The sequence below is a fragment of the Herpailurus yagouaroundi genome, unplaced genomic scaffold (genome assembly GCF_014898765.1).
Source record: "Herpailurus yagouaroundi ecotype Mexico unplaced genomic scaffold, PumYag 67793, whole genome shotgun sequence".
Lineage (NCBI taxonomy): Eukaryota > Metazoa > Chordata > Mammalia > Carnivora > Felidae > Herpailurus > Herpailurus yagouaroundi.
The window spans coordinates 6,780,150-6,803,135 of record NW_024420586.1 but is presented as its reverse complement, the minus strand read 5'-3'; the positions used below and the strand labels follow the sequence as shown (position 1 = coordinate 6,803,135).

The following is a 22,986-nucleotide window of genomic DNA, read 5'->3' as shown; positions in this document are numbered from 1 at the left end:
CCTTAGTCCTTATTGGCACTGGAATGCATTCACCTTCACTGCTGGCTATGGCAGCATGCCCAGGTTCACCACTCAAATGCCTACTGTAATGCAGGATCACCAGCAACAAGATGCTGGCAGCTGGCCAGACTCCAAGCCTTTCTTGTCACAAAGTTACCTGGATGGGCAAGGCATAGGAGGGGAATGGGTAACAACAAGATGTCTCAGCAGCCTGCTGTACAGAAACTGAGAGAATGAAGTCAAGCAGAGGAGAAAAAACAGACATGGTAAAAAACGATTTTGAACACTATAACCAAGCCAAGTACTGTTGGAAAAAATCCTATCAGTGAGGAGTGTACAACAACCAAGGATGTGTTGGCAGACCATAAAACTAACTGGAAGAGCTGCAAACAGCTTCCAACTCTGCACATTGAATTGGCACCCACAAGTGCAGGTTGTGCAAAAGCCACAAGTAAAGATCCGTTCACTCAATCAAGTATTCATTGGGATCTGTTACTATGAGCCTTACATGCTCAGCTAATTTTTTTCAGAGAAAAACCAGGTCTTTATGACCTGGTTCTATTCTAGTAGGAGAAAGAGACAGATAAAGTAATTACAATAAAATAAGTCCTTTAGCAGGAACTTGCATTCTGATCATTGGAGATGACAGGGAATGGTGTTGGATAGCACATACTACTAGAGAAGTTGAGTCAGGCTTAACAGAGGAGATACTGAAGATGGGTATTGAAGGATGAGTAAAAGTTTTCCAGGTAAAAATTAGTGGGAAGGATATAGTACAGAGGGATATGTATGTGGGAGTGTGTGTGTGTGTGTGTGTGTGTGCGTGTCTATGTATTTAGCACAGTAAAAGAATATGCATGGTGAAAAGTCATTTTGACCAGAGTGTGAAACAAAGCTAAAAAAGAATTCTTAAACTAGATAGCAAAAAAAAAAAAAAGAAAAGAAAAAGAAAAAAAAAGAAAAGAAAAGAAAAAAAAATTCCTGTCAGGCTAAAGCCTTTACAGTTAATCCTATAAGCACCAAGGACACATTGGAGGATTTTAAACAAAGAAACATCAGGATCATGTATAAACTTAAAGACTGAGAAGATCATTTTACATAGATAACAGTTGTTAGTAGTATCACCTACAGGTCAAAAAACAAAACCATGGATAACAACAACAGTGATCATGGGAACTTTTTGTGGAACTTGGAGATCTAGAAAGAAAAAAAGAGGGTAAAGGAAAAATGTATAATCAAATACGTCTCTCAAAGGGATATTGGATATTCCCGCATTCAAGCAGCTACTTTGTGCTAGCCACTCAATAGCTTTTCTTGAGGCAATAATAAAGGAAGCCTTGTTCATCATCGCAGCTGGCTAGATCCTGCCCAATTTACAATTTCCCCAAACTCAATCACTACATTTTTCCCCTTTCTACATTAAGGACTATTGCAATTTGCATGTTATATTAGATTCAAAATCTCAAATTAAAATATGTCACTTATTAGAGACATTCCCATCTCAATATCAGTCTGAAATTGGTACCGTCCATTACATGTAACTTTATTTCCTTCTTTAAAGAACAGGAAAAAATCAGCACTTACAGAAGTTACATCACTTATAGAACTTATATCATTTTTTCCCAAATCATTTAGTGTTTCCTCTACTTTCTTCATTAAAATGCACATCCTAAATTATGTCCATTTTTGGGCTTTTTAAATTTTGGTCTTAAAACTTGCCAATAAAATGAAAGTAAAATGTTCTTTTAAATGGGCTCTCTATCTCAAATCATTTAGACATTTAATTGTCCTAGTATGTTGAATTTTTGAATGACAATTATAACGCAATATATGTAATTTGATTATCAGCTCTCTGCTTACAAAAGCTATGATTCAGCTGTACACATTATTGCAGCTACCCAAACCCCATGATTTGATAGTAGTATTGTTTTAATAAAGTAGGTCATGAAAAGCAATGATTACTCAATCTCTGAAGATTAAGGTAAGTGGTAAAGATTAAGGTAAGACATTTTCTCAAATACAGAAAACAGGAAATGAGAATATAATGATACCTATTCAGAATTTATTACAATCTAAATATCACTTCAAGTATAGTGGTCTTTTCAGAACTACCAGCAAAAATATTCTATATTTTGAGAGCCTCATTATTTCTGGTGGCTTGGCCATACACAAAGTGTTTGCTAAATTTAATGGTGCTTTTGATGTATACACAGCATCACTGGTCTCTATCAGCTCTGTATTACAAAATATAAAAGAACTAGACTTCAAATCAAAGAAGAGAATGTAGTCACTTGGAATCGAAGCGGACCATGTGACTACCACAGGTACTCACAATATAAAGCCAATCAACATAAATGTATTACATCTATAGTCAAAGCAATGTAGACAAAGCCTTAATGCTGTGTGCTTTGATCTGCTGCTGTAGGAAAGCAGAGACTTGACAGATCTATAGCATCTTGTACTTGTATAGACCTGTAGGCATCCGGGCCCACGTCATACTCTCAGGAAAGAAACTTTGTCTACCAAGTAAAAGAATCAAATTTTGGAGATTAGAACCGTGCACACAAAAGCTTTATAGGAATACAAAGACCCCATGGAATTCTCTTCAGATAGTGTTGGTTCCTGTACAGATGGACTCTGCTATTTGCGTGGTGAACATAGCCATTAAATATTACTCACTCTCAGGATTTTAATAGAAGGATCACTATCTATATAAACATGGCTTTTTTCTCAACCCACTAGAGATTTTTGAACCCACCCACCAGTAACTATTCTGAAATAGTCAAACTCCAGCCACCCACAACCAGCAGAGGAGTAACAAAGTGAAGTAGGCATGAGTGGCAATAAAATGCTAGAAAAAGTGGTTCTTCTAAAATAGTTAGAAGAAAACTTACAATGTTTAGATTTAAGTGGCATCTAGACAATAATGTGAAGTTTGCCATTCTTCTCTTTTCCCCTCCTTCTTCCATTTCTCACCCTTTTTCTAGTGGCAAAAAAAAATGATGAACTTTGGCAGGAAGAGGTGACTATCTGAACATATTAAGCTTGGAGATAGGAAATGAAGTTGTATGAAGAACACCCAAGAGAATGAAAGAATAAGCAAAAATGGCAGTAGATTTATTCACAATTCTCCTGTTTAGCGAATTCCAGAGTCAACATCCTTAAAGTATTTTTAGTGGAAGCAGAAATATATACAAATGTATCATTTACCCCTGACTTAATGTAAATCTCTGCATCTGTAGTCAGAGATCCACAGAATAAACTATGGGCACATTCTGTCATCTAGTTTAATTACACAAGGCTTGGCAGGCAGTAAAACATTTGTAAATTCTCTGGAAAAGACTAAGCTATATGAATGAAATATAGAAGAATAAATGTATTTTATTAGAATTTGAAACTGATGATTGGGAAAGAGACAAAATGAGAACATCCATTCAATAGTCAGAAATAATACTTTTTGTTTTGACTTACAAAAGGCTTCCAGTTATAACTATTTCTCAATGTTTTCACAAATAAAGATAGAAAAATCAAGTATTTGTTTTCTATTGAAACCTACACACTAAAACCTACATTTGTGATACACATAAGAATACCTCATTAAAATTATTTTTTTCTATTTATGAAATGTGGGAAAGAAACAAAAATTTTAAATATGTTTAACAATTCAAACTCTCATGAGAATCTACAAAAATAAAATAAAAGAAAATTAGTTATTCACTAAAATGCATACTGGGAATATCATTTTTTGTCAGCTTCTTAACTCTTGGGGAGATCTCAGTAATCTTCTAAACCATCTTATTGCAATATTTAAAATTTTTCCCATGTTGGGGGGGACCTGCGTCAGCCAGTTAAGCATCTGAATCTTGATCTCACCCCAGGTCCTGATCTCACCTTTCATGAGATCAAGCCCCACGTCAGGCTCTGCATTGACAGCACAGAACCTGATTGGGATTCTCTCTCTCCCTCTCTCTCTCTCTGCCCTCCCCTTGTGCTCTCTCTCTCTCTCTCTCTCTCAAAAATAAATAAATAAACTTTAAATTTTTCTCATGTTGGATAATATTTAATTGCCATCAAGCTTTTATTATATGTAGTTTAATTTGTATAAAGTAAAAAGATCAGTCTTAAATGATTTTACCCACACATCTGAGCTCTCAACTATTGCTGAATATTTGTATACCTTTCTTTGTCCTTTACTAGATGAACCTAATAAAATGGGATGTGATTGTCTATACCTAGAGAAGATATTCTCTTCCCACGATGCTCATTAGTGAATCTTTAGTGTACATCATGTAAGTTAACTACCATATGACACTTAATAATAGCCAACATTTACTGAGCCACTAATGCGTGCCAGGCCGTGGGATTAAAATACTTTAACTGCATCACCTTATTTAAATCTTCACAATATTTATTTATTTAATAAAATTTCACCAAATTTACACTGTTCTTGGTACTTGGGACACCACAGTCAACTCAATGGTCAAAGATCCCTGCTCTTGTGAAGCTAAAATTGTAGTGATAACCAGTAAGCATAATAAAGAAGTAACTTTTAAAAAATGTTACAAGCTAGGAAGTGCCTAAAAAAATTAGAGTGAAAGCTGACAAGGAGATCAGGAGTGTAGAGGTGGGTGTGTTGCAATTTTAGAGGGTGTGATCAGGGTAGGTCTCATGGAGAAGATGACACATAAATGCCAAAATGACACGTAAAAGCCAAAAATGATAGAGGTGAGAAAGTTGGCCTGGAGACTTCTGGGAAATAATGCTCCAGATAAAGAGAACAGCCAATGCAAAGGTCCTAAAGCAAGAATCTACTTGTTGTGTCCAAAGAATAGCAAGGTGAGGATAGAGAGAAATAAGAAAGTTGGAAAAGCCTGGACAAGTAGGGGAAATGAAGCCAAAGAATTAATGTAGGCCCCTGTCTCTAGACCATTAAAAGTATTCTGCTTTTACTCTGAGTAAAACCAGTAAGCTTTGCATCATCTGCATACCTTTTTCAAAGGACAACTTTAGCTGTTGTATGGAGAGCTGATCTTAGAGGGCAATGGGAGAGACACAGAGTCACTTAGGAGGTTACTGCAGCAATTTAGGAAAGAGATGATGGAGGCTCCGACAAAGGTAATAGAATTAAACATGGTGAGAAGTGCTTAAATTCTGGATGTGCGTGAAGACAGTACCAACAAGGATTGATGACACACTGGATGTGGTATGTCAGAGAAAGATAGGAATGATGAATGACTCCAAGATTTTTGGCCTAAACAAATAGAGGGGTAAAACTTACATCAATTGAGATGGGACAACTGAGTAGAATAGACTGGGGTAAGAAAAGATAAGTCCAGTTTTGGACAAGGTAAATGACAAATGTCAAGTAGATGGTTATGTCAGATAAGCAGTTGGACATATGTGTTTGGAGTTTAGGAGAGAGACCAAGGTGGGGGTATAAATGTAGTAAGTAGTGACAAAAACGGTATTTATAGCCATTTCACGCAAGTGGATGAAATCATGAAGGGGTGAAAATAGCCCAAGAAGACCACCATTTATTGCATATTGTTTATTGTATATTTTATCTACCACTGCACTATATGCTTCACAAATAATATTTTTACTTTTCCCAATAATCCTAAAGGTAGGCATTCTTTTCTCTTTAGAGACCTGGAAACCAAAACTCTGAAACACTAAGTGACCTGTCAAAGGTTTCACAGCTAGCAAATGTTAAAGCTAAAATTGGAACTCAGACTTGTCTTGATCCTAATGTCAATTCAAGTATACCATGAGATCTTCTGCAATTCAGAGAGGATATAGTAATATCAAGAAGGAGAGTGAAGATGAAAATTCTATGTTTTTTTAAAAGCTTCCTCCTAGGCACAACAATAGACACATAAACCAATGGCATAGAATAGAAACCCCAGAACTAGACCCACAAAAGTATGGCCAACTAATTTTTGACAAAGCAGGAAAGAATATCCAATGGAAAAAAGACAGTGTCTTTAACAAATGGTGCTGGGACAACTGGACAGCAACATGCAGAAGGATGAAATTAGACCACTTTCTTACACCATTCATGAAAACAAACTGAAAATGGATAAAGGACCTGAATGTGAGACAGGAAACCATCAAAACCCTAGAGGAGAAAGCAGGAAAAGACCTCTCTGACCTCAGCCGCAGCAATTTCTTACTTGACACATCCCCAAAGGTAGAGGAATTAAAAGCAAAAATGAACTATTGGGACCTCATGAAGATAAAAAGCTTCTGCACTGCAAAGGAAACAATCAACAAAACTGAAAGACAACCAACGGAATGGGAAAAGATATTTGCAAATGACATATTGGACAAAGGGCTAGTATCCAAAATCTATAAAGAGCTCACCAAACTCCACACCCTAAAAACAAATAATCCAGTGAAGAAATGGGCAGAAAACATGAATAGACACTTTTCTAAAGAAGACATCCAGATGGCCAACAGGCATATGAAACGATGCTCAATGTCGCTCCTCATCAGGGAAATACAAATCAAAATCACACTCAGATATCAATTCACGCCAGTCAGAGTGGCTAAAATGAACAAAACAGGAGACTATAGACACTGGAGAGGATGTGGAGAAATGGGAACCCTCTTGCACTGTTGGTGGGAATGCAAACTGGTGCAGCCACTCTGGAAAACAGTGTGGAGGTTCCTCAAAAAATTAAAAATAGACCTACCCTATGACCCAGCAATAGCACTGCTAGGAATTTACCCAAGGGATACAGGAGTACTGATGCACAGGGGCACTTGTACCCCAATGTTCATAGCAGCACTCTCAACAATAGCCAAATGATGGAAAGAGCCTAAATGTCCATCAACTGATGAATGGATAAAGAAATTGTGGTTTATATACACAATGGAGCACTACGTGGCAATGAGAAAGAATGAAATCTGGCCCTTTGTAGCAACGTGGATGGAACTGGAGAGTGTGATGCTAAGTGAAATAAGCCATACAGAGAAAGATACCATATGTTTTCACTCTTATGTGGATCCTGAGAAACTTAACAGAAACCCATGGGGGAGGGGAAGGAAAAAAAAAAAGAGGTTAGAGTGGAAGAGAGCCAAAGCATAAGAGACTCTTAAAAACTGAGAACAGGGGCGCCTGGGTGGCGCAGTCGGTTAAGCGTCCGACTTCAGCCAGGTCACGATCTTGCGGTCCATGAGTTCGAGCCCCGCGTCGGGCTCTGGGCTGATGGCTCAGAGCCTGGAGCCTGCTTCCGATTCTATGTCTCCCTCTCTCTCTGCCCCTCCCCCGTTCATGCTCTGTCTCTCTCTGTCCCAAAAATAAATAAACGTTGAAAAACTGAGAACAAACTGAGGGTTGATGGGGGGTGGGAGGGAGAGGAGGGTGGGTGATGGGTATTGAGGAGGGCACCTTTTGGGATGAGCACCGGGTGTTGTATGGAAATCAATTTGACAATAAATTTCATATATTAAAAAAAAAGCTTCCTCTTAATGAATAATTACATGTTGGGGAAAAGTGTAGAGAAGAAAGTTATGAAGCTAAAAAGTATGAGGAGTTTTATCACCTTGTAATTTATAAAAAATACAGTAGCTATCTAAGTATAGATTCCAGTCCATTTCTGCTTCACTCACATTAAAAACTACTGTCATATTAATGGTCCTAAAACATTGTTTTCAGCATTATTGAGGTAATCAAAACCTTTGGCTATAGGTTCTAAGCTCCTAGTGCAGCATTCAGGGTGTTTTATCAACCGACCTGGCATTTTAATGCATGTGTTGAAGCCTGTGTGAACCTGGCTTGTGAACCTGAGGGATGGAATAGACACAATCTTTACTATATAAATAATATTGCATCATGAACAAAATCTTTACAATGCAAATGCCATTATAGGTCCTCAGCTGGGCTTATTGTGTTGTTTCATGTAACTCCTTTTTTAATTTATCTTGCTGAGACCAGGATACCTTGGGAGACCCTTCTTTCTTTCCTCCTTTCCTCCCTCCCTCCTTTTCTCTGATCATTATTGAGTAATACTACATGCCATACATTCTCCTAGGCACCAGAGACATGTGGCGACCCAGACAGATGAGGTCCCACCATCTAAGCCTTACATTCAAGGTGTAGTAAGTAGTAGAAGTGTAGAGGTGTAGATGTAGTATGTGGTGACAAAAATTGTATTTACACACACAGAAGTAAATTTTTTAATGGAGAATTTGAGGAGAAAAAAAACACAGCTAGTGGTGACTGGGGAGCACATAATATTCTTACGAGAACAGTCTTCTCTATGGTGGGGAATTCTTAGCATTCAGAAATCAAAGTTATTTCAGTTCATGCATAGTGGTCAAAGAAATAGAGAGTTGATTAAATTGAGACAGAAGTATACCATAGGCAAAATCTGCACACTTTACAGTATTGTCAGGGGCCATGTAGTTGTGGGTTTAAGCTTATTATATCAATGGCCAGTATCTTGGTCTATATAGCTATTTTTTGTTTGGACACTGAGGTTAGAACTCAATGAATTTTGTGCATTGCCGTAAGTTATCCAACACTTTAATATTCCCAACATAAAGTTGGAACAGGTCTTATACAAATAAGTTTTCTTAGATACTATCCTTTGGTATTAAATCATTTCCACTTACCTTTTAAGATTCTCAAAAAGTAAATTTGTGCATATACAAATATATACTTTGGGTGCTGTAATTCTTCCTTTGAGTGGTAGTAACTTACTTATAATGACTAGGTATATTTAAACTCTCCAACTTAACTAATGATTCCAGGGAAGTTAAATTGAACCTTCAATTTTCTTAATATCTTTCAGATCCAAAAATCTGGACTGAAGCCACATGATCAGGTTTTATCATATGTATTCTTTTTATACTTATGTAATTGCAGTCATAGTAACATTAAAACAAATAATATGACTAATAAGGTAGGACTAGCGTGAATTCCAAAACTAATATAGGATAAGTTCATATCTACTAGGATTTGAATATTTAGTTCCAGGAAATGGGGTGAGGCCAAGGAAGGTGCTTAGAGCAATAAACCACAACTTCTCTGATTATGATCTTAAGAAATTAAAGCTAATTTTCATATTGGGAACAGGAAATAGTATTTCCTTTCTTTTACTTACAAATACAGATGAAACATAAATAACTTCTGATGCACAGTCTGTTTCAACAGGCATCACTCATCTCCCATACCACCCACATAGCTCTTGAGTAGGAAATTTAAAATCACATGACTTACCTACTTTAAGAAATGTGGTACTTTGTGTGGCAAAGATAAAATCAATTGACTCAACTCTATGAGGATAAAAGAAAAGCGTACTGTGCGCAAATAGCATGATGCAAACAATAAAAATAGAACAACTTATGAGCCTGGAGCCTTAAAGTTATACTGAATTAAAAAAAATAGTCAATATATAGAGATGCTGAGATCCTCTTAATAAGCTTAATAATATGTACTTGAAAGATAAAACATATACACCCATAAACACAACGGGAATCAGTCTTGTAATGGAAAAGGAGTATCATCTTCACTGAATTCTTGGTCTTTGAAAAATATCATAAACTTTTTTAATTACCAAAGACATGCCAGGACCAGAGAAGAAATCGATCCAGTGTTTTAGAGCAGACTTAGTGGTGGGGTGAGAACTATTTGTTTCTTTTAAGACAGATTTTTTTAAAAATACTTCATAGTTTACACATTTAATTACTTTGGCAATGAGTGAATTGCTCATTCCAGACTGGTGCTTGCATTTAGCATGGAGAAGGTACATAATCTGGGAGTATTTGTTGAACTGAATTGAGTTGATCATCTAGTCAAATGTCAAGTCAAGTGAGGAGAAAAATAGTTGAGATGGTTTTCATTAGAGTGAACACCAGGTAATGGATAATTATTTGGTTGTAGTAGAGAGATTTTATATGTCTGCAAGGAGGTGTACCAAGTTCATTCCTATTCAAATGTTCTGTGATTTAATGAATGGCTGTCCATTTAGACACAGCCACTACTTTAAAAAATTACTGGCGCAATGGTCTCAGTGTATTCAACTTGACTGAATATCTTCACAGGAAATAAAAAACAGAAAGTGCTTCTATCACCTCACTAGGACTGAAGAAAGCACTTTAAAATTTAAAGTGATAGCACATCCCTCGAATTTAGGACAGAAATTAATATTTTCATGTAAAATAAAAGTGAATAGTGTTATATGAATCTCCTTTCAGTAAATATTGAGCTCTAGGATATATTATTTCTATAGTTTCAAATTCATTAATATTCTAAACTAGTCCCCCCAACTAGTCCAAATCACAGATTGGCTAATGCTAATGAAACACTGCTTTCATTATGTTTATTCTATACCAGTAAATCTACATTCAACTCATTCCACTACCACTCAGTTCATTGTGTCTTGCCTTCTGCCAGCTTTCACTATCCATCTACAGCCTTGTCTCATATAACCCAAACAATTGTCTTATTATCTTTGGAATTCAGAGAACTTGGCCCCACACTACTCTGCTCCATTTCCTTGTCCCTTCCATGACCTCCCACCAACTCCTCCCCTTAACCTTGGAATCAAGCACATAAACCACTAAAGAAAAATAGGTCCTATGTAAACACTCCAGACCTGGATTTTCAACTCCTTCCTTTCTTCCTATGTAAAACAGACAGGAGATGCTCACTAAATATTGATGATCTGGTAACTTATAACAGGAGAAATTGTAATATGGATTCAACTACACAGGAGTAATTGTAATATGGATTCAACTACATGCCTCAGAAAACTAGTTTCTAAAATTTAACTACATAGGGCAAAGCCTTGTACTCAATAATATTTAGTATCTTTACCCCTTTTAACAAATATTTAAGATTTCACAGTATTTCCTAGGTAACATTCTATGACATTACTACAGCATGCCCCAAGAGGCAAAGGAATAAAATGTTCTTGCCAGAGCTTCCAAATGGCTTTCATTCCTCTCTTCATGGCCTATGTACCCATCCTGCAGCAGACACCTCACAGCTGAGTCCTTCACTTGGCTTTGCCCCGAGCTGCAGGAAACTGTCTTGTTCACAGTTATGCCATGTCCCATGGGGCAGCCCAAAGCCAGTGACTGCTGGATGGGGGAAGAGAAAGCACTGACCCTTGACTCACTTTTGGACAATGTGGAAGACCCATAGGTTATGCTGAGGCTTCTGTTGCAACCACACTGCAATCACTCTCTTCCTCTGCCTCAGAAGCAATGAAATCTTCTGTTTCTAGGGAACCCAACTGAACATAGGTGTCTTCCCCACTAGACCATAAACTTTTGTCAGCAAGAACTGTCTTTAACATCTTCAGCCCATGTTAGGCACAATCCTTACAATAGACAGGACCCTCAAAGAGTTCTCTCATTCATTCACATGAAGGAGTTATTCAATTAAAATGCATTTTGGAAGGAGTGATTTTGCTAACTGAATAGGATCAAAGAACGGTGATTACCAAGGGCCCGCATAAGCCACAAGGGCCCCTCAATAATCATCTGAGAGAATGGCCACACCCACATGTCAGAATAGGAGGGTCTTAGCTTGTGCCATTATGGTGGGCAAGGTATTCAAATTTGAAAAGTTGACGCTGAGTTGGTAGGGTACTTTGGAGAATAATGAGAAATCATTCAGTATCCATAATATATATGGGGGGAGGGAATACTGACAAGAGATTTGAGAGGGCTTGGGTGAAACCTTCCCAAGGCACACCCTGGTGCTCCCACTGACCTCAACAGTCTTTAAAAGTGCAAATTCCACAACGGAATCAATATCCTTAGGGTAAGGGAGTGAGGTTTAATAACTAGACTGTGGTACTTGTTCTTTTAGGTGAATCCTGATAACCACGCACATAATTTTTAGCTTGTGCCTACGTAAATTGTATCGCTATTCATTTTATCTTCAATGTTTGGCCATTTCCCAATGTACTAGAAATTCCAATATAGAAAGATCAGAAAAAGTATGGAAAAAACAATCCTTATGGGTTTGTTTCATTCCACTTAGAAGTGTAGACAAAGTATTTGGTAAGAGAAAGAACATAACTCAGCTAAAATGAGGGTTTTTTACGTCCTTCTAGAGTTCCAAAGTGTTATAATTATTGGGGGTTGACAAAATAGTTCATACTTGTTAGGAATAAATCCTATTTTCTTATTACTGAATGTATATTATGCTCTAAAGCAATACTCTTTTTCCACATGATCTTAATATAAAACCATTTTGGAATTTATATTTTTACTTTGCCATTACATTATATAAAGCACTTTCCTTTTTCTTTTCTCCCCAGCTGCCTTCTCCAACTTCCCCTTCTTCCCAAATGAATTGCCAAACATTCTCACTGAAGAGTTGCATATAAACCACAGCATTTTTGCTAGGGTGGGTGGCAACTTTTTAACTAAGCAAAGAGAGTTTGAATGGATACATTCCATTATAGAATGTTGCCTTCTGCTTAAAAGAAAAGTTAATTTTAAATTTTGGCTCTGTATTTATCTAGCACTGGTAACAGTGGTTTAGTATAAGAAAGGAGCAAAGAGAAAAGAAAACAGAGCCCATGATGGCTGTTGGAGAACAGAGAAGTTCAATGGGTAGAAAGTTATAAGAGATGGAACTTGGAAGTCCATGGGAAATTCACACAACTTGGAATCAAAGATACCCTGGAGATCCAGACTCTTAATTTATTCCTCTTTCCCTAAAGCATAAAGCTGAGTAGGTCATAAAAAGGTTCTGTTTTCCTTATTCTCATGAAACCCCATTCCATTTGTTTCTGGCTGCCAGACCTGGAGACTTGGGCCTCCAGCCTTATCTTCTTACATTGTGCATCGTGTACCCCATGATATTACTATATCTCTCTTCTTGATTCTCCTCTGTCTGGAATGTTTTTCTTTGTCCTACCAATGTGAGCTCCTTCAAAGTCTAGCTAAACCTCATTTCCTTTAACAAACTTCTCCTAATCTCTCCAAGTGCATGTGTTCTGACCCTTTCCCAAGCCTGTACCATACTTGATAGCTCTCTCAGAAGTAGACTATCTTGAATTACAACTATATATGATTTCATTTATTACCCTGACTCCTGACTAATCATCTTTGGGCCAAATATATGCCATTGCTCCTGTCTGTATCCCTTGAACATCTTCTTATAGCTGAAGGCACTCAAATATTTATGCTGGGAGTAGAAGGAAGGGGAAAGAGAAGGAAGGAGAAGGAAGAGGAAGGAAGGAAGGAAGGAAGGAAGGAAGGGAGGGAGGAAGGGAGGAAAGGAGGAAAGAAGTGTTGCCCATTTCTTCTCCCTCTGTCCATTTGTAGATTACAAACTACTAATACTAATCCTATATCCTTTATTGCTCAATTTTCCTTTTTTTTTTCTTTCTTCAATCAGCATTTTTTGTCTCACTTTACCCTGCATCACAGCGTTGGGAGAACTCTGACCTAAAACTGATCTGTTGTCACTAAATGTTTAACCATTTGTTCATGCCACAATGATGTACTGGTGACCTACTACAAGCCATGCACAATGCTGGGACTTGGAAATACTAAACAGACAGGCAGTGGCCCCCTGGAGCGAAGCTAAACTGTTCACTCATTGCAGTGAGCACCCCCACTGACGTGAACGGCTTGCTGTGTGACTGTGTTATTAGGGGCCTGGAGGAGAACCCCGACAAGGGAAAGCAGCAGAGTCCAAACCCCCTAGAGACCCCTCAAATGCATTTACTCTACACAATGTGGTGCTGGGAACCTCTTGAGTACCATTCAGGAGTTCAGTCATGGTGAGAACAATTAGGGGCTTTAACAGGGGTATTCAAAAAGCAAGCACTGAGAACCACCAGATTCATTTGTTACCTTCAAATTTTCTCCCTTGGCCACATGAAGCTTTGTTTACACAAAATACCTGATACCATTTTAAGTCTCTCGGTTTTCCACTTTTACTGCCATTTTTAGCTCCTCTGACTGTGTTCCTTCCGAAATAAAGTTGGCAAGAGGCTGGGAACATTGTGGTACCCAAAGCTGGTGTCATTTCTTCAAACAGGTATGTTAAGCAGCTGCCTCCTCAGCAAGACAAGAGGGCACTGCAAGATCCAACCAAAATAAAAGTATGTCCTCCACAGCCTCCTCTCACCTTTTCATATATAGTGCGGTCTACTGAAGGCTTTTTTTTTTTTTCTGGGTCAGAAAAAAAAAAGGTATATTTTTTCCCAAATGTCACTATCATAACACAAAGGGGTGAAGTTTACTATTCCCAACATTTGCCTTTTAGCATATTAACAGTGGTTCATATGTTAATCACCTTAACAAAAATCATACATACATATGGTTGTATTTCCTTCACTTAGTAGCTGTGTGGTGGTATATTGCCATCATTACACCCAAATTGGTTCACTGTTATTGGCTATGTAAGCAGAGTGACTTTGTTGATGAAGAAATGAAATATGGAATTCCATCTCTTCAAAGAGGGATAAAATGTGGCTAAAAGATATTTTGATAAGACCTCTAGGTGGATGACTTTGGAAGCAAGAAGGTAGCACTCAACACTGCTGGGATGTGTGTGAAAGTCCAGAAGAAGGAGGGGCTCCCAAGAAGAGTGATTTTTGGAGGTAGGGACATATAAAGCTAATGGAAAAGAGGACAGTGTGGAAAGGCAAGGAGGTCCCACCAGTGACCTATTTTCCCAACTTTCCCTGTATTGTATCTCCAGAAAGCACATGAGGTCAAAAATGTACAGTGTACATAAAGGATAAATAAAATCCACAGATTCCAAGTGGGGGCGCCAAGTGAGTGATCACAAGCTAATTAAGTGACATAGAGGCCAAAGGATTAGATACATTCAAATCTGCTTCAACAAGAACAATTACTTTCCTTATGCTTCACACTACTAAAAAAATATCTCATGCCAGGACATAAATACTCAACTGAGGGCTTGTATAGTATCAGGAAAGTGGAATCATGTTTCCTGGGAGAGCTAACGAATTGTGAAATCTTAGAAATATAATTTCATTCTTCTGGTTCAAAATTTCCTCACTGGCTAAAATGACAAAGTGGGGCATTCCTATACTTTTACATTTCATAGAATTTCACTAGATTTGTATGAGGCTATCATAATCGGGTCTGGCTACATTTATAATAATTGGTTTCCATTTGACTGCAATAAAAACAATGCTTATTTTATATTTTACAGTGCAACTATTGCATAATATCAGACACTTAATGTTATAATAGTTCAATTCTAACATTTGAAAGTGAATTTACCTGTGTTGGAACTTTAAACGTATATTCTTAGGAAATTAGATACTCCAACTCTATGCATCCAAAAATGTAATTCCTTTGATATGCATCTCAGCAGGCTGTGTACCTGCCTTTTATCTTGTGTGTAAGATAATACGATGCATGTGCGAGTATTGTGGGTGTAGACATATATACCTTTTATTTACCAGGCCTGCAGGAGTTACTCCAAGGGGTCTAGAATGTAGAATATACACCAAACTTTTTTTGTAGATAAAGAATGCATTTCAAAGATATGAGTAGACTTGGTTGTGATTACCCATAGTCAAATTAATTTTTAAAAGCATGATCATATTTATAATCATTTATCATTATTGTTATGTATTTGTTCAATCAACTGATACTAAAAGTACAACTATGATCAAGTGGCCCTCTAATTTTTTTTTTTTTAATTAGAAAGGGGAACTTTACACCAGAAAATGATGAAGATCACTATACTAATTCACGGTTGTATTACATGTAAATGTTCATAGGGCAAGAACCTACCAATTAATTCATTTTGATCAGGCCATGACAAAGTAAACCACTATGAATAATTTTATGATTATTCATACAGTGATTTATTTATAATTATAATTCACATAAAATGTAAGCTACATAATTAACAAACATACTGAAAGAGTGATACTCTATAATTATATGATCACAATTCACAGTCCATTTCATTTTTTTGCTTAGTTCAAACTCCACACACTATTTCCTGACTTCGGAAATATTACAAAATATTATCTAATTTCACTCTAAAATATATATTCTTAGATACGTAGCTCTTGTATGGACAGAATAGCTCATTTAGTACCATTTATTGTATTTTATATGTATAAACATAGTAACTATAACACACTCTTTGAATAGCTTGCCATGAAAAAAAATTACTCTCAATGTTTTAATATGAAAACAGGAAAGAGCAGACTTTCAGAAGAAAAATATTAAAGTCCTTTGCTTTCTCCCTCTGCTTTATCCACAGCTCACTGCCTGGCAATTTCAGATCCTGTGATAGGCAAGCAATACCAGGTCAGCCAGTCATCCCTTTGCTAAAGCTAAAAAAGTCTTAGGACTCTTAGAGTTTTGATACCTGCACATTTTTTTCTGCACAGGGGAACCAAAACAGCGTGTCAATTAAGGATTTTTCATTGTAAGCCAATGGTCAGGGTGAGCAGTGAGGGTATGTCCACTGAGCCATGTGGTTGGCTTGTAATGGAATGCTGTCTGCAGTGTAAGATACTCCAGGGTGGCATTCTCTGGGTGAAAATTAAAAGCATATTTGTAAGGTGATTAGCAGAATTTGTCAAATAAACAAGCCTGTCTACATTCCTGTAATATTCCTTTGTAAATCTGCCAGAGCAAATCTAAAGCATTTCCATTAGACAAAAAGGAATATTCATTTTAAAAATATAGGAAACCAAGAAAATGCTGGCTATTTATACGCATCAATAAAGTCAGATAAACATGCATGATCAAATTCATCTGAAACAAAGCAATATCAGGGATACTTAACATGAAAAGCAAGACATTGGGAAGTTACAAAGAGAAGGTTGCCCTATAGCAGGAAAGTTCTTTAAGTCTGTGTACATTTACTTTTATTTACAGGGTTAATTTTCCATTTTCCAATTTTACCTGAACCAAAATACAAACACTTGCTTTTTCACCTGGTTATCCAGTCACTTAAAAACGTACATGGAAGGTCATATCACTAACTATGCCTTTCTTATATATGTAAATATATTAACGTCAAGATACAAGCACACTAAAGAAATGTAGTGTTAGTGGTGACACGTGAGGGACTGCCTCCCCCTAAAGAACGTTAGTAATTATTGCAATGAGCAAATTCCCAAACAGAACTATTATCTTTATATTATTCTTACGGCCTCTATTACACTTAGTATTCAAATGCATTATGCTTTCCTTAAGAAAGTGACAGAAGAGAGTACCCTTTTGGTCAAATGACCCGATTTAAGTGGTAGCATCCGGTTTGTTTCCCAACGTTTGTTTGTGTAGTCTTGGTACCAAAAACAGGAAAGTCTAAATACTTGGGAGCATTAAAAACAAAACAAAACAAAACAAACATCAAGTAATCAGCTTAAAACACTCTCACACACAAAACTCTCAGTTACCACGCTTTGAATCTTATTCACAAGCAACTGGTTTTTTTGTTTTGTTTTGTTCCTATATGAGCACTGCCGAAAAAACTGAGTACTGAGGGAAAGTTAGGAACCAAAGCCTTTAATTTTTCTGTTACTTACTGACCGAACAATACTACCTGACAGCTAACTGTAATTAGGACGAGGAAAAGCCTATAAAAATTTACACTAAGAGCTTGAGAAAAAAAGACACTGTTAAATTCGTACAACTTTGGAGAACCCTTAATAATAACAATTCCCTATGTTTCTAAGGCATACCATCATGGTGAGCCCTGAGACACACATCTTGTTTCTTTAGTGCAATGTGTTAAGTATCCTATTTTAAACGATTCTCGATTTTAAAGGATTATCTTGAACACTGAGAGGTGAAATGCAGGGTCAGAAGTCACAAGGCTAGAGCATGACGTGCATCTCCGACCCTCTGACTCAGCCCCAAATTCCACAACACCTGTCTGCATCAGAAAGCTGGGCTCCTTCGTCTTTAATATTCCTTATACAAGTAATGGAAATAGGATTGGAATTTAACAATAAAAATGCCGACACGGCCTTATTTATAGCTGCCCAAACGGTGCTATTATAATTACGCTTTATAGGTTGAGCATTACCAAAAAACTTGCTACTTTTACGTCTTATTAATCAACACTTGGGCGCTTTGGGTGCCACACATTTTAGAGGAGTCTGCTTTATAAAAACATAAGATTTGTCAAACAGCAAAGATCATATCTGTTGTAAGGCAAAGTATACCCCAAACGTGTCAGTTTATAACAGGCTAAAAGAATCTGAAATATATATAAATTTTAAAGTAACCCCACAAGTTCAGTTGTTCTTAAAAATGTTTCACGCATAAGTCATGTTAACAATAACATGATTTGCTCACATACATTGCAAACATAATAAACATCTCTTTTGAATTGTTTTCCAGTTTTGAGAATATTGTGATTGCTTATCAGCTATATCTCCTGACTTTGCTGAAGCAACTAGTCAGGAAACAAAATCAGTACTTTCCATATTTATAAATGGCATCTCTTCTCCTATTTTCCTCAATATTTGCTAATCTAACTACATAACTGGAGCTGGGAAAAGGGCAATGAAATAGTGAAACAGATACTGTATTTTAAATTATTCACTGCCTTCATGTTTAAGTGTTTTCCTATTAAGCAAAGCTTTTTATTATTGATTTGTAAGATACTGAAGAAAAACGCTATAACCTGCCTTGGTTACATAATCCTCTTTCAAAACAAATTAACAGGTTACAAAGTGCCATTGAAATGATTGAAACTATCTTTCCTAATGTGAATATACGCAGTCTTCAAGTAAAAGGACAGCATTTACATGCGTACGTCTGTTTCATGGTAAGTGTCTTTTTTCAGAGACTTCTATTTCTTTCTAGTATTATTTCCATCCCCCACCAAGCTTATAAAACCTCCAGAATATGCCGTTTGGTAACATATGTGTGGCTTATGTCAGAAAACAACTGAGGAAGTCATTTATAAAATATTAAAATAAGGACTACAGGAAATATCATTGCAAACGATATTTCTGTACATAGTTGGAGACTAACAGCCTGGAAGCAGCTGTAGTGTTACCCTGACCCCTGAAGGAAGGAATCAGGAGTTAACTTCACATTCAATTTTCTACACAATATGAACACCAAACCTCCAAATCCACTGGCACAATACATCAATGTTTGGGCATGTCCTGCAGAAATAAGAAAGTCGTCTCAAAAAAATCGCAGCTCAAAATTTCATTCCACCATTCCACCATTCTGATTTGGGGGAAGGAGATCTTTTCAAAGTTACTTAGTGGATGTCTAGATCCTGCACCTGACTCCGTAGGAAAAACAGGAAGAATCATCTTATCTCCACAACAGAAAAGTCATTTAGCCTCCTTTGTAAAATAAACATAAAGGGAAATAGAAAATAGCACAACTAGATGGAAAGGTGATTTAATTCAACAGGGTTAGGATTTCAGCAGAGTTGAATTTTGAGGGAATTTTTAATCTATTGAGGGAAAAAGAGATCCTCAAACATTAGAAGGCCAAAAGGAGCTGATGTGTATCTTCTTTCTTAAAAACAAAAAAATTCACAGCTCCAAATAAAACATCAGGGTAAATGACATTTTATTCTGCAGTATTCCCTCCGCTGTATGGTGAGCACAGTACCTTTATCTCATCTCATGGTAAAAGTCACAGGCAGCTGCAACATGTCCTTTAAGCCATTCAATAAGTAAAACTTGAAAATGGGTTGCTCTTTATTTCTGAGATTTGTATTAATAATGAATTCATTACCAGTCATTTTTTTAATTTAACTAGATACCATTACCTTGGAAGGTTTTTACTTCTCTTTTCCCGGAGGGTTAAAATGGCCCAGAAAGAGGTTGTCAAGGCAAAGGTAAAGGTACAAAAACCCTCTTTTCTGACACACTGTGGAAGCAATCGCTTTCATGAGGGAAACACCAGGCTGAAATCTGCATTAAGCTCTAACAGGAAAAATGCGAGATGACCCCAAATAGTCACTCTGTTCAGAGTCTTCATTTCAACCGATTTAACTTTCTACTCAGTTGGAGTCATGTATGTCAATCATAGGGTGCAGAACTATGACCTTGGCTGGGATCATCAGCCCCAATTACTCAATGGGGCACTTGTGAAACATTGCGGACTCATTTGGACTCTCCACGGGTGTGGCTAAAATTGTTCTGGTCCAGCCCTAAAGCTTACATAGATCTGCTGTCCCTCAGAAACTCACTATGAGAAAACTCATGCTAAATGTGCCACAGAGATCAGGGTTTACAGGACCCTTGGTGCTAATCTCTGTCTGCCCTCCTCCTCCTCTGTTAGCTGTTACAAGCCTTCAAAAGTTAACAGGGTGATGGAGCCTGCCTCTATACAATCATTTCATCTCACTATCGTTGACTGAAGCTCGCTGATGTAATGAAGTTACATAATCACCGATTATGCACGACTTCCATCCATCTTCCTACATATCCACATAGCTTCTCCCCTCCCCTTAAGATCAATCTACCAGGTGAGATTTATAACACATGTAAATGCTTCATTCTCTCATCATAGGTTCTGAATATGGGACTTTAGCATTGCAGTACAGTGCACTGAACCACGTCATCAATATTGATTTTTTTTTATCCCATTTCCCAGGGAGAATATGCTTAAACATCCTTCGTGCTCTAGTCTCTAACTTTTTACTGAAAGGGTAAAATAGACGTAGCAGATAGGACACATCCTCAACTTAAGGTTAAGGGAAGTATGCAATTGCCTGTATTTCCAAAGCCGGCTGCATTGCAATAAAAGGATGGTCTCTGCTTCCAGACCTTCAACTCCCCTGCACGTGGGTCGCAGCTTCAGCTATTTAGGGTATTAGGAAAATAATTATATTATTGGTGTATTGAACTTGAGAAATAAAGCATTTGGTGACATTTAAAATAATATTGCACTATTCTCTATTTTGCTCATCATTTCCAGCTTTTTCTTTTCTTTTCTTTTCTTTCCGAACGATAATCCGGTGGATAAAAAAGTAGCCCAGGGTACTTAATAATCTCCAATAATCACAACCTAGAGAATAATTAACAACGATTATCACCTTAAAGTTTAAGAACTTGACAAGTGGGATGTCCCTGGTCCCATTGCGGCTGTGAAATGCAGCAGAATGCTGCACTGAGTTGAAAACATATTTCTTTTAATGAATAAAGAGTAGCTCGTTTCATTTTAAATAGGGCTTTTCAGTAAGTGTTCCTCTCACTGCTGCTACCCCTTCCAGAACACAGGAGCCACAAATATTGCATCCAAACAATAGAGTGTCTACCCAGAATTAATTCAAGACACTCTTCCATATCAAAATAATTGGAGGGGGTAGTGATGCTTTGATTTATTTTCGATTACACTCAGAATACAGACCTACATACACACACACACACACACACACACGCACACACACACACCAACACACCCAACTGCAGTTATTCCATTCAGTGCCAATAACGGCCACATCACAGCCATCAATGCGATGCAGCAATCATCCAAGTCACCCATTTCCATTACAAACGCCCAAGTTTGCTCACGCCACTGATGGGTTTGCATATATAAAATGACCTTACCCACAACAGTCTTCCAAATTATTCTCCTCTGGATATCAGTCGGTAAGGTAATTGCTGGTCATCACAATGCGTATTCAGAAAAATCCACGTTTTACTCCTGTGTTCTTTTTCTTGCTTTTGCTAGCAATTAATATTGTGAACAAGATACCCATTCACAAATGCCAAGTTCACCATAAAAGCAGATAATTCCATACAGCTCTTCCCTACAAGACTGCCTCCAGTTAGTTCTCAAAGTGCCCGATTGTTTGGTGAAGATACAATCCAGGTGCAGAGCAGGGGGGAAAAAGACGACTAGGAGAAAAAAGAAGAGGCAGATAGAAAAGGAGACACTGAGAAAGGAGAGACCAGGAAAAGAGGGAAGAAATTTAATTAAAAAAAAAAAAGAAGAAGGAGAACGGGAAAAAAGGCCGGTAAGTGAGGAAGTCTGAGAGCTCTATGACAAGAATCGGAGTCTTGCTTGCAAATTTTCTGTATGCATGTAGCCCTTCAGATCCTCTTGGTCTCCAAGTAAAATTTCCAGATCCGGGATGCAGCCATAAGAAAGAATCCTATGTATATTTCACAAGTATCCCGCAATAACAGATCCGACGGGGTTTTCCTTGTACAGTACTGCTGTGTGAAAGCACACAACCCCTGCTGTTTGGGAAGGTGTCTCCTGGGTCCTAGCTCTCTTCAGCAGCCCCCAAAAATGATTTTTCAGAAAAGAGTGGGGGAAAAAAAGCAGCTTTGCGTTTGCCTTGAATGATGCTAATCCTGACCGAAAACGACAAGCAAACCACGAATAGCACGAAATCTTGATTAATAGCCACAATCCACTCAAAATATCCCAGGAAAGAAGGAGCGAAAACAAGAAAGAGAAACTGCAATGCATAAATGATTCCAGTGTTTCTACAAGATCGGTTCATTTGATTGAATGCATTCTCCGGTTTGCTGCAAGTCATAAAGAGGATAGTGTTACTGCCACCCAATGGATATTTTAGTACTAGCCAATCCACAGAACGCCACCGCTTTGCGAGTTTTAGTTTTCAGAAGACTGAGGAGGAAGGAGGGTAGCCTGGGAATCTTTTGGAAAAGACCCTGAGAGGCCTCAAATAACGGGAATCTGTCTTTCCAGGCAAAAACGGACGGCGAACGTGGACGCTGACCCATTCTTGCGTTAGCCACCTTAGAATTACGATTCCATTTCTCTATGAGAGAAAGGTACATAGAGCGATGCCTAAACTGACACGCTCACAGTAACCTCCTTTTCATCTCCTCTCTTTAAAGCAGATTTGTTATTGCGCGCGATCTCTCTCTCCTCCTGCCCCCCTCCACCCCCACAGAGCAATTCTCGGTACCACTTTAAGCCACATTTCAAAAGGAAGCGGAGTGCGGAAAGGGAGGGGGCTGCTCCAAACCTCAGGTGGCAAGGTGACAATTGTTTCTAAAGCGCAGTTTTGCAAAGTGCTTCAGCCTGTATTGATATGTAAAC

At 37.7% G+C, this 22,986-nt stretch overlaps 1 long non-coding RNA gene across 1 annotated transcript in view; it reads right to left on the bottom strand.

Annotated features, from left to right (window-relative positions):
• LOC121025976 (uncharacterized) overlaps positions 1–22,617 on the bottom strand; it is a 32,563-nt gene extending 9,946 nt beyond the window's left edge. The window contains exon 1 of the long non-coding RNA XR_005788220.1: positions 21,516–22,617. This is a non-coding gene — a long non-coding RNA (uncharacterized LOC121025976). The remainder of the gene's footprint in view (positions 1–21,515) is intronic.
• Between the last annotated feature and the right edge of the window lie 369 nt (positions 22,618–22,986).